General features: G+C 51.7%; 1 protein-coding gene across 6 annotated transcripts in view; it reads left to right on the forward strand.

The window, feature by feature from the left end:
• ARHGAP8 (Rho GTPase activating protein 8) overlaps nucleotides 1-13,077 on the forward strand; it is an 87,338-nt gene that overhangs the window by 15,649 nt on the left and 58,612 nt on the right. The gene's annotated exons all lie outside the window — the stretch shown is intronic.

The raw sequence follows: 13,077 nt of genomic DNA on the forward strand, positions 1-13,077 counted from the left end.
TGGCCTATACAATAGAGAAGTCAGATACACAATCAGTGATTGTAAAAAGTAACAGAATTTCCTGTAATCACAAAGCTTGTTTACATCCAAACATTATTCACAAAGCTTGTTTACATCCAGACATCATTCCTCCTGGCTGCAGGTATTTCTGGTTTGACCTCGTTTTAGAACTGAGATGTGAAAAGGTTTTCTGGTTTTGCTCATCAGAATATCTTTTAATCAGATTCTCCTTTGTCTACTCCTGACTCAACTTAACTCAACTTCCCCATTCAGGAATCTTTGAGTCAGGAATCAAAGCCATCCCTTATGGTGGCATTTGCTTTGCAAATATCGACAGTTAAACCATTAGGCAGTCAGGTAAGTAAAGAAAAGGTTAAAACTTATTCTTAAAGAGAGTCATAAAAAGGTTAAAAGCAGGAACTGGTTGCTGGTAGGGGGTTACTCGGTCTAGCAGCAAGGCATAGTTTTAGGCCCAAACGATATTGTGGTTGATATTAGAAACTGATCATTCATCTTTCAGTTCCTATATTTCCGGATAGCTCGACTGTCTCCAGTAGGAAACTGTGTTTGGGATCAAACTCACCGTATAGTGAGACTCACGCCTTTTAGGGGTCTCACACGGGAATGTTCCCCACACTTCTTGGCTTCGGAGGCGCTGGGGTCTGGGCAGGCTCCTCAGCCCTGTGGCCTGTGTTTGGCCCTGGGGCCGAGGCTGGCACAGGGCTTGCAGTGGGGTTGGCATGTGGCAGGGAGGCCTGCTCCCCAAGGACAGGAGAGGGGGCCGGCCTGTTTTGGCTGCTCCGTCAGCTGTCAGTGTCTCCTGCAAGGCTTTGAAGCAGGAATGCTGTAGCTGTGTGTCTGCGCCCTGGGAGGGGCGGGTCCCTGAGGAGGTGCCCCTGCATTGCCAGGGAGGGGGATGTGTCCAGGCGGGACCTGGTGCCCTCAGAAGTTTGCTTCTCAGCCGTTTGCTTGGCTTGTTACAGGTTTGTCACGGAGGCTGGGTCGCTAGGGCGGGCCAGGTTTCCAGGCTAGCCCACAAGGTGGGTGTGCGTGGGGGCCCTGGGAAGGGGTGGGACGGAGTTGGAGTGGGCTGGAGCCTGCCCTGCAGTGAGGTCCAAGCAGTGGGAGTGGGGACGGGGTGGGGCTGTCCCCTGCCGGAACCTGCCCTCCTCCCATGATCAAAATCGGGAGCCCCCCCATGCCTGCCGTGAAGTTTGAGTGGCATGACAGGGTGGCAGGGAGTCCCCACGGGCCAAGGGCAGGAGCAGCACTTGTCACCTCTGTGCCCGGCAGCCAGGGCTTGTTGGGCGACCGGGAGACAGGTGGCTGGCATGCCCCAAATTCTCACCTCGCGGAGCAGCCCTTCCTTCTGACCAGCTGCCTGTGGTTTGGCCAGAGCTTTGGGTGTAGACAATTGTGTTTCCCTTCTCACTGTCACAGCAGGCAAGGAGCGGTCCCTGAAGGGTGTGAGCGCGGGGTGGCAGCCTCGGTCTCACTGCTGTGCTTCCCCCCAGTCCCTAGGAAGCTGCCCCCTGGCCTGGGGAGGGCTGGGAGGAGGCACCAGGGCTCCTCCCGGAGAAGGCAGGCCCGTGGGCCTCAGCTGGGACATGCCGGGCCTCCCCTGCCTGGCACCCCGGGCCCTGCACCCTGCCAGGGAGGCCAGCCTGATCCTGGGTCTGCACCTGGAGCCCTGCCAGCTGGCTCCACCACCGCCACCCATCCGCCTCCTGCCCTCAGAAGCCGTGGTGTGGTCGCCCGGATCAGGTGATTGTGGAAAAACGCGGAGGACCGAAGCCCAGGGGAGGCTGTGGGGGGGTGGCTGGCAGCAGGTCCTGCCCCTGGTGTGAGAGGTTGTGCGTCCGTGGAGGGTGCAGTGAAATCGGTCGTCTACACTGGAGTAGGAAGGAGGAAGGAGTGTCCACGAGGAACTTGCTGGAGTCTGACGGCCCCAAAACGGCAGGTGCAGAGGCGACAGGACTGGTGTGGGCACACGTGTGCATATATGTCTGTGTGCACGTGTCTTTGTGCCTGGGAGGCTGAGGCAGGCGGATCACGAGGTCAGGAGATCGAGACCATCCTGGCCAACATGGCGAAACCCCGTCTCTATTAAAAAATACAAAAATTAGCTGGGCGTCGTGGCGCACGCCTGTAGTCTCAGCTACTTGGGAGGATGAGGCAGGAGAATTGCCTGAACTCGGGAGGCGGAGGTTGCAGTGAGCCGAGATCGCGCCACTGCACTCCTGGTGGCTGGGAACAGAGTGAGACTCTGTCTCAAAAGAAAAAAAAAAAAAAGACATCCCAGCCTGGCCAGCACGGTGAAACCTTGTCTCTACTAAAAATACAAAAATTAACCGGCATGGAGGTGTGTGCCTGTAATTCCAGCTAGGCGGGAGGCTGAGGCAGGAGAATCGTTTGAACCTGGGAGGCGGAGGTTGCAGAGAGCGGAGACCGTGCCATTGTACTCCAGCCTGGGCGACAAAGTGAGACCTTGTCTCAAAAATAAATTTAAAAAAATAATATCAGGCCAGGCGTGGTGGCTTACGCCTGTAATCCCAGCACTTTGGGAGGCCAAAGTGGGTGGACCGCAAGGTCAGGAGTTCAAGACCAGCCTGGCCAACAAAGTGAGACCCCCACCTCTACTAAAAATACAAAAGTTAGCTGGGCGTGGTGGTGTGCACCTATAATCCCAGCCACTCAGGAGGCTGAGGCAGGAGAATTGCTTGAACCCGGGACTCAGAGTTCAAGGTGCAGTGAGCTGAGATTGTTCCACAGCACTCTAGCCTGGGCAACAGAGCAAGGCTACCTCTTGGGGGGTGGGAAAAAAAAAAAAAAAGACATCAACATTGAAAGCGACCAGGCCAGTTGTCCTGTAGACCGTCTCTCCTAGATTTGTCAGATTTCCTTCCACCATGATGTCATTTCTTTCTTTGTTGTTTTTGAGACACCGTCTCAGTCTTTCGCCCGGGCTGGGGGGCAGTGGTGGGATCATGGCTCACTGCAGACTCAACCTCCTGGGCTCAAGTGATCCTCTCCCCTCAGCCTCCTGAGTAGCTGAGACTACAGGTGCACACCACCACACCTGGCTAATTCCCCTCCCCACCCCATCTTCTTGCAGAGACAGGGGTTTTGCTGCATGACCCAGGCTGGTCTCTAACTCCTGCCTCCTGAGTAGCTGGGATTACAGGCACGCACCACCATGCCCAGCTAATTTTTTTTTTTGTATCTTTAGTAGAGACGGGGTTTCACCATGTTGACCAGGATGGTCTCGATCTCTTGACCTTGTGATCCACCCGCCTCAGCCTCCCAAAGTGCTGGGATTACAGGCTTGAGCCACCGTGCTCGGCTTTTTCTTTCTTTTTTTTTTTTTTTCCGAGACAGTCTCTGTTGCTGGGGTTACAGTGGCGCGATCTCGGCTCACTGCTGTCTGCTTCTGCTGGGTTCTAGCGATCCTCCTGCCTCAGCTTCCTGAGTTGCTGGGATTACAGGCAGGCACCACCACGCCTGGCTAATTTTTGTATTTTTAGTAGAGACGGGGGTTTCACCATGTGGGCCAGGCTGGTCTCAACCTCCTGACCTCAGGTGATCCACCCGCCTTGGCCTCCCAAAGTGCTGGGATTACAGGCGTGAGCCGCCGCACCCGGCCTAAGCCACTGTGCCTGGCTGCGTTTTTGCCTTTGAGCAGCCTTGGGCCTTGTGGAGTGTCCTGTTCTGCATCATCCTTCCTTCACCTGTGGCCCCATCATCCACCCACCATCTTGGCCTGAAACATTTCTTGAAAATCAGCCGAACATACATGTGGGGCTGTTTGGGGCTTTCTGTTCCATCCCACTGACCCGTATGTCTCTCTGCGCCAAGCCCCACTGTCCTGATGAGTGTAGTTTTATAATCAGATGGTCTTCCAACTTTCATCTTTTTCGAAACTGTTTTTGCCCTTCTGGGCCCTTTTTCGTTTCAAATAAATTTGAGAATCAGTTTGTTCATGTCTGTGAAAAAGCCTGCTGGGATTTTGGTTGGGTTTGTGTTTCAATCTATAGATGGATTCGGAAGAATTTGACATTGTAACAATGTTGTGTCTTTTAATCCAGGAGTGTGATGTATTTCCCTGTAAACTTAGGTCCCTTGACTTTTTTTCAGGAATGCTCTGTAGTTTTCTGTGTAAAGGTTACCTCTTTTGTTCTGCCCCTCAGTATTTTGTCATTATTGGTACTATAGTAATCGTCTGATGGGTTCTACCTGCCCGCTGCACAGAAAAACCAATTCACTGAGACCATGGGATTGCAGTAAAGAAACAGTTTCACTGATATGAGGCCAGCCCACACAGAAGTGGAGTTATGACTCAAATCAGTCTCCTTGAAAATTCAGAGGCTAGGGTTTCTCAAGGATATTTTGGCAGGCAGCGGGGCTAGGGAATGGGTGCTGTTGATTGGGTGAGGATGCAATTGTAGGACCGTAGAAAATGTGGAATTCACACGTGGCACCAGAGTTTTCTTTGAATTTCTTTTCTCTTTTTTTCTTTTTTTCAAGGCAGAATCTCCTTGTGTTTCCCATGTCTCCCGTGATTGTGCAGTGGTGGAATCATGTCCCATGGCAGCCCTGACCTCCTGGGCTCAAGCAGTCCTCTCATTCAGCCTCCCAAGTAGCTGGGAGTACAGATGTGCACTCCCATGCCCAGCTAATCTGTATTTTTCGTAGATATGAGGTCTCATACGTTGCCCAGGCTAGTCTCAAACCTCTGGGCTTAAGCGGTCCTCCTGCATTGGCTTCTCAAAGTGCTGGGATTCTAGCTGCGAGCCACCAAACCTGGCTAGGAGGCTTTTCTTAACAAATCTGACTTTTTTTTTTTTTTTCCATACTAAGAAACATTAAAATTTTAAAGAATTATAACCAAATTCTTGCTCATTTGTTCTAAATTGATACTTACATCTTTATTGTTAATTTCTTTTTTTTAAATTGCATTTTAGGTTTTGGGGCACATGTGAAGAACATGCAGGATGGCTGCATAGGGACACACGTGGCACTGTGATGTGCTGCCTTCCTGCCCATCACCTGTATCTGGCATTTCTCCCCATGCTGTCTCTCCCCAACTCCCCACCCCCCACTGTCCCTCCCGTATTTCCCCCCTACAGACCCCAGTCTGTCGTGCTCCCCTTCCCGTGTCCATGAGTTCTCATTGTTCAACACCCACCTATGAGTGAGAACATGTGGTGTTTGATTTTCTGCTCTTGTGTCAGTTTGCTGAGAATGATGGTTTCCAGGTTCATCCATGTCCCTACAAAGGACACGAACTCATCGTTTTTGATGGCTGCGTAGTATTCCATGGTGTGTATGTACCACATTTTCCCTGTCCAGTCTATCATCGATGGGCATTTGACTTATGTACTAGATAGTGGGCTGTTCAGGTTATCAGTTTCTTCTTGACTGAGCTTTGGTAGCTTCTGTCTTTCAGGAAGTGTATCGGGTTTTATCTCGATTGTTGAATGTCTTGACTTAAGGGCATTTGTAATATCCCTTCATTATCCTTTCAATGTCTGTAGTATTTGTAGCGATGCCTCCTGTCTCAAAATGTAGATTTAGCTTCACCTTTGTATTTTAGGACATTTAATTTGTAAACTTTACTGTGTTCTGATTGGTGAGTTGAAACATACATGCCTTTATATAGGAATAACGCCTTTCCCAAAAGACCCTAAATAGCTTGGTTTTTACTAATTACACTATGTGTCAGCAGGATATTAACATACGTCACAGGACAGATGTTTTATGACACCCAGATGATAGGGGATTTGCAAAACGATGTGAAATGAAGAATTTTTCTTTCTTCTCTTTCTTTTTTCTTGAGACAGGGTTTCACTCCTGTTGCCCAGCCTGTGGTGCAGTGGCATGATCTCGGCTCACTGCATCCTCCACCTCCCAGACCTCAATCTCCTGAGTAGCTGGGACTAAAGGTGCTTACCACCACACCCGGCTGATTTTTGTCGTTTTAGTAGAAATGGGGCTTTGCCATGTTGCCCAGGCTGGTCTTGAACCCCTGGCCTCAAGTGATCCGCCCACCTTGGCCGCCCAAAGTGCTGGGATTGCAGGCATGACCCACCACACCCAGCAAAAGGTAGAATTTTTAGCATGCTCTTTTTTTTTTTTTTTTTTTGAGACAGAGTTTCGCTCTTGTTACCCAGGCTGGAGTGCAATGGCGCGATCTCGGCTCACCACAACCTCCGCCTCCTGGGTTCAGGCAATTCTCCTGCCTCAGCCTCCTGAGTAGCTGGGATTACAGGCACGCACCACCACGCCCAGCTAATTTTTGTATTTTTAGTAGAGACGGGGTTTCACCATGTTGACCGGGATGGTCTCGATCTCTTGACCTTGTGATCCACCCGCCTCGGCCTCCCAAAGTGCTGGGATTACAGGCTTGAGCCACCGCGCCCGGCAGCATGCTCTTTATACTGTAATGATGATGGTTGTGAACATTTACTGCTTACCAGTCACATGCCAGGTGCCATCCTGGGCACTTGACTGCATCGTCTCTCTAAATCCTACATTCTCTCTATGAGGAAGGTGCTGCTGTTGTCCGTATTTTATAAGCTGAGGAAAGGAGACACGGGTTAGACAGGTGCCAAAGGCTCTCCGGGTGGTCCGGCTGCAGGATGCACACACGCTCTGCTCCGGGGACTTAAATGTATGCCCTTCTAACTCCAGCGCCTTTCCTTCCACACCAGGCTGTTTTGCAGCAGTCGCGGGGTTAAAGTTAAGGATGGACACTGTTGATAGAGATGGATTTTAGTCTTCGCTAGGGGAAGAACGTGTTAGCAGTCACTCCTGAGCCAAGAGAAAGTGAGCTTCCTGAGGAGATCGTGAGTGTCCTGTCACTGCAGGTGTGTGGCCTGAGGCTGACAGTATTGCAGTGATAGGACAGGGTCGTTTGAATGGAATTTATCCAGCTACCAACAGCAACAACAAAATACCTTTATAATGTAGTATCTTTGTAGTGGCAGAGACTGCATGACATTTGACCATTTTCTTGTTTATTGGAATTACTTTGGGGGATTTTTTTTTTTTTTTTTGAGTTGGCGTTTCACTTTTGCTGTCCAGGCTGGAGTGCAGTGATGCAGTCTTGGCTCACTGCAACCTCTGCCTCCTGGGTTCAAGCAGTTCTTCTGCCTCAGCCTCCTGATTAGCAGGGACTACGGGTGCTCGCCACCATACCTGGCTAGTTTTTTGTTTTTAGTGGAGATGGGGTTTTGCCGTGTTGGCCAGGCTGGTCTCAAACTCCTGACCTCAGGTGATCCTCCCACCTCGGCCTTTCAGTGTTGGAATTATAGGCATAAGCCACTGTGCCCGGCTTTTTTTCTGGGGTGGGTGGGGAACAGATAGTCTCACTCTGTTGCCCAGGCTGGAGTGCAGTGGAGCAATTGTGGCTCACTGCAACCTCCGCCTCCCGGGTTCAAGCAGTTCTCCTCCCTCAGCCTCCTGATTAGCTGGGACTACAGGTGCCTGCCACTATGCCCCGCTAGGTTTTTTGTTTTTTTTTTGAGACGGAGTTTCGCTCTTGTCACCCAGGCTGGAGTGCAATGGCGCGATCTCGGCTCACCGCAACCTCCGCCTCCTGGGTTCAGGCAATTCTCCTGCCTCAGCCTCCTGAGTAGCTGGGATTACAGGCACGCGCCACCACACCCAGCTAATTTTTTGTATTTTTAGTAGAGACGGGGTTTCACCATGTTGACCAGGATGGTCTCGATCTCTTGACCTCGTGATCCACCCGCCTCGGCCTCCCAAAGTGCTGGGATTACAGGCGTGAGCCACCGCACCCAGCCCAGTTTATCTATATTATGTAGCCTCTTTGCATTTTGGAAAACTTAGCTTCCTTGGGAATAAAAGGACTCCTCCTGTCACCCAGATGGGCCCACGTTTCCAAATTTGCTTGGTGTTTCAGCTCGGGCTTTGCCTCTCCGGAAACTAGTAGCCTTCCTGGTTCTGGCTGCTCATGGAATAAATCCTCTGCTCCCAGGTGAGTCAGAAACAAGTGATCCAGCCACCGAGTCGTAGTCTAGAACTTCAAGGAATGTCCCATCCCCTGAACATGTCCAAAGTACAAGTTGCTTCCAGAGGCTTCTGTAACCCTCATTCGTATGCAGGCATGAGGCCAGGTGGCCTGTAATCTCAGCACTTTGGGAGGCCGAGGTGGGTGGATCACCTGAGGTCAGGAGTTTGAGACCAGCCTGACCAACATGGTGAAATCCTGTCTCTACTGAAAATACAAAAAATTAGGCGCGCATGGTGGCAGGTGCCTGTAGTCCCAGCTACTTGGGAGGCTGAGGCAGGAGAATCGCTTGAACCTGGGAGGCGGAGGTTGCAGTGAGCTCTGATCGCTTCACTGCACTCCAGCCTGGGCGACACAGTGAGACTCCATCTCAAATAAAATAAAATAAAATACAAAAGAAGAGAGGGGCCTCAGTGAAGTCTTTCTTCCACCCCATCCTCAGGCCTTGCCCTCACTCCCACCGCTGGCCACTGCCATTTGTCACCATTTTATCTTTGTAGACTTCCTTTATGCAGACTTAAATAAAGCCCTGGGATGAGGGTCATTCTCCCGGGTTGTGAGAGTTTATTGGGATAACACCCTCATTCACGGTATAGCTGCCCTATAAGGTGCTAGGTTCTGTGTCCCATTTTACAGAAAAGTAAACTGAGGCTGAGAGGTACTGAAGAACATGCCCCAGGGGACCAGTTGACAAGGGCCAAGCTAGGAGGAGAGGCTCACTTCCGGGCATCCCCTGGGCTGCAGGGACTCCCGTGCATGTGTGTCCAAGTGAAGGGTAGTGACTGTCACTGTCACGTGCACTGCTAGGGGCCGCCCAGCCGAGTTCTCTTCTGGGTTGTCTGTCTGTTTGAGATGGAGTCTCGCTCGGGGCTGGAGTGCGGTGCTGCAGTCTCTGCCTCCTGGTTTCCAGCGACCCTCCTGCCTGCCTCAGCCTACAGGGTAGCCAGAATCACAGGCTCGTGCCACCACACCTGGCTAACTTTTGTATTTTTAGTAGAGACGGGGTTTCACCATGTTGGTCAGGCTGGTCTCCATCTCCTGCCCTCAGGTGATCCACCCGCCTCGGCCTCCCAAAGTGCTGGGATTCCAGGCATGAGCCACCACACCTGGTCTTCTCTTCTGGCTTTGAAATAACCAGAGGACAGAGGAGATCTTAAGAACCTCCTGCAGGCCGGGCGCGGTGGCTCAAACCTGTCATCCCAGCACTTTGGGAGGCCGAGGCGGGTGGATCACGAGGTCGAGAGATCGAGACCATCCTGGCCAACATGGTGAAACCCCGTCTCTACTAAAAATAAAAAAAACTAGCTGGGCGTGGTGGCACGTGCCTGTAATCCCAGCTACTCAGGAGGCTGAGGCAGGAGAATTGCCTGAACCCAGGAGGCGGAGGTTGCGGTGAGCCGAGATCGCGCCATTGCACTCCAGCCTGGGTGACAAGAGCGAAACTCCATCTCAAAAAAAAAAGAACCTCCTGGAATAAATCGTTTACCGTTCTGCGTCTAGCGTGGGCATTTCACACCCAGAAGCAGGACGTCTTGGCGGAGTTTTCCACACGCTGCTCGGTTTGCTTCCAGGCTCTCGTGACCTTGCCTTCTGGTTTACTCTGCTTAGCGCTTAGGGCGTGCGGCGATAGGAGCCCACGTCTCGCTTGGGTCGCTGTGGCAGCAATGATGGTAATGCAGAGTCGGGGGATTGCAGGATGAGGTTCCAGTGTGGGCTGCGTTTAGTTAGATGGGGTCCCTCGACCTGTTTCCTTACCACTGTGTGTTCCCCATGTACCGTAGCAGTTTTTTCTTTTTAAAATGGTGTGTTTGATTTATCTTATTTTTTTTTTTTTTTTTTTTTTGAGACGGAGTTTCGCTCTTGTTGCCCAGGCTGGAGTGCAATGGCGCGATCTCGGCTCACCGCAACCTCCGCCTCCTGGGTTCAGGCAATTCTCCTGCCTCAGCCTCCTGAGTAGCTGGGATTACAGGCACCCGCCACCATGCCCAGCTAATTTTTTTGTGTTTTTAGTAGAGACGGGGTTTCACCATGTTGACCAGGATGGTCTCGATCTCTTGACCTCGTGATCCACCCGCCTCGGCCTCCCAAAGTGCTGGGATTACAGGCTTGAGCCACCGCGCCCGGCGATTTATCTTATTTTTAGAGACAGGATCCTGCTGCGTTGCCTAGGCTGGAATGCAGTGATGTGAAACTGACTCACTGCAGCCCCAGCCTCCTGGGCTCCGTCGATCCTCCCACCTCAGCCTCCGGAGTAGCTGGGATTGCAGGTGCACACCACCGTGTCTGGCCCTTCTTTTTTTAATTGGAGTGAAATTCATGTCACGTTATATTAACTACTTTCAAGCTGGGCGTGGTGGCTCATGCCTGTAATCTCAGCACTTCCGGAGGCTGAGAGGGGAAATCACTTGAGGTCAGGAGTTCGAGACCAGCTTGGCCAATGTAGTGAGACCCCATCTCTACTAAAAATATAAAAAAGTTAGTTTGGCATGGCGGTGCGTGCCTGTGGTCCCAGCTACTCGGGAGGCTGAGGCAGGAGTATCACTTTAACCTGAGAGGTGGAGATTGCAGTGAGCCAAGATCATACCATTGCACTCCGGCCTGGGCAACCGAGTGAGACTCCATCTCAAAAAAAAACAAAAAAAAGCTATAAAAATTCTTTATATAGCATTTACATTGTATTTGGTATGATCAGTAATCTAGAGGTGATTTGAACTGTACGGGAAAATGTGTGTAGGTTCCATGCAAACACTGTGCCATTTTCTGCCAGGGCCTTGAGCGTCCAAAGATGTTGGTATCCCTGAGGGGTGTCCCGGAACCAGTCCCTCCAGAATACTGGGAGACAGCTGTGCTTTGGGCCCAACTAGAATCCATGATAATCCACTTATCTCAAGATTCTTTTTTGTTTTGTTTTGTTTTGTTTTTGTTTTTTTTGTTGTTGTTGTTGTTGTTGTTTTTGACACGGAGTTTCGCCCTTGTTACGCAGGCTGGAGTGCAATGACGCGATCTCGGCTCACCGCAACCTCCGCCTCCTGGGCTCAGGCAATTCTCCTGCCTCAGCCTCCTGAGTAGCTGGGATTACAGGCACGCTCCACCATGCCCAGCTAATTTTTTGCGCTTTTAGTAGAGACGGGGTTTCACCACGTTGACCAGGATGGTCTCGATCTCTTGACCTCGCGATCCACCCGCCTCGGCCTCCCAAAGTGCTGGGATTACAGGCTTGAGCTACCGCGCCTGGCTTCTTTTTTTTTTTTTTTTTTTTTTTTTTGAGACAGAGTCTTGCTCTGTCACCCAGGCCTGAGTGCAATGATGCCACCTGGGCTCATTGCAACCTCCACCTCCAGGGTTCAAGCTATTCTGCCTCACCCTTGAGAGTAGCTGGGACTACAGGTACATGCGACCATACCTGGCTAACTTTTGTATTTTTATTAGAGATGGGGTTTCACCATATTGGCCAGGAAGGTCTTGAACTCCCGAGGTCATGATTTGTTTGCCTCAGCCTCCCAAAGTGCTGGGATTACAGGCATGAGCCACTGTGCCTGGCCTCAAGATCCTTAATCACACCCGCAGAGTCCCTTTTGCCACCGACGGTCACATGCATGGGTTCCCGGGAGTAGGACGTGGGCATCGCTGGGAGGCCTCTGTTCTGCCCCACACAGGGGTTTTGCCTCTGTTGCTTTCGGGTCCTCACTGAAAGTGTTCTTGGCACATAGTAGGTACTCAATGCAGATGTGTTGACTGGAAGGAGGAGGGGCGTTCTGTGGCACCTCCTACTCACCCCACGCTGGGACAGTCACACCTGTTGATGAACAGGGTTCTTGGCCCTATCCCCCACCCCATGCCCGCAGAGTGGTGCTGAGTAAATACCCCAAGGACCGGGACCGAGTGGGCAAGGAGGCGCAGGAGGCAGCTTCCAGACCGTGTGGGGCAGCCCTCGGGCCCCGCCTTACGCTCCCTTCTCGATGGGATGTTGGTCTGGATGAGTGAATCTTAAACCTGCCTTTGCGCTAGAATCACCTCCAGAACTCGTTAGAAAAGCCAGTGCTTCCTCCTGGGCACCCTCACCGGCCCCATCATGCCCTGGGCCTCCTAATTCCACAGAACCTGATTCTACCCATCTCCTCGGGCCACCAGCCAAGTGCCACAACCCTGTGGCTTAAGACAGCAGGTCACTGTCTCGGTTCTGGAGGCCACAAGTCCAAAGTCAAGGTGAAGGCTCCAGGGGAGGGCCCTTTCTGTGTCTTCTGGTGGTTCCTGGTGTCCCTGGCTTCCAGCCGCAGCCCCCCAGTCTCCGCCTCCATCCTCTCACGCTCTCCGCTTGTGTCTCCCGAGTCATTGGATTCGGTGCCCACCCTGACCCAGCTGACCTCATCTTAACTAATTACATCTCTAAAGACCTGACCGACTTCCAAATAAGGTCACATTCTGCGCTCCAAGAGGCATATTGGGAGGGATACTCTTCAACCCCCTACCCGTGCGGGTCCTATGTCTACTCTAACCTCGAAACTCAAAATGCCCATTAATTTTTGTAACTGAAAACATTTTCTCTTAAAAACGCTGATTTGTGCCGGGCGCGGTGGCTCAAGCCTGTAATCCCAGCACTTTGGGAGGCCGAGGCGGGTGGATCACGAGGTCAAGAGATCGAGACCATCCCGGTCAACATGGTGAAACCCCGTCTCTACTGAAAATACAAGAAATCAGCTGGGCATGGTGGCACGTGCCTGTAATCCCAGCTACTCAGGAGGCTGAGGTAGGAGAATTGCCTGAACCCAGGAGGCGGAGGTTGCGGTGAGCCGAGATCGCGCCATTGCACTCCAGCCTGGGTAACAAGAGCGAAACTCCGTCTCAATAAAAAAAAAAAAAAAAAAAAAAAAAAAAAAAAACGCTGATTTGTTCTGCATAAGAACCTTCCCTGCTAAGATTCTGCTCAGGAAGGCAGCCTTTTCCTTCTTCCTCACATGGCGGTGACCCCAGTGCCTGCCTTCACCCCCAGCCCACCCTGGCACTTTGGGCGGCACTGGCGTCCTGCTGGCTGCCAGTGCCAGGGT

Source organism: Saimiri boliviensis, chromosome 21, assembly GCF_048565385.1.
Source record: "Saimiri boliviensis isolate mSaiBol1 chromosome 21, mSaiBol1.pri, whole genome shotgun sequence".
In the NCBI taxonomy this organism is placed as follows: domain Eukaryota; kingdom Metazoa; phylum Chordata; class Mammalia; order Primates; family Cebidae; genus Saimiri; species Saimiri boliviensis.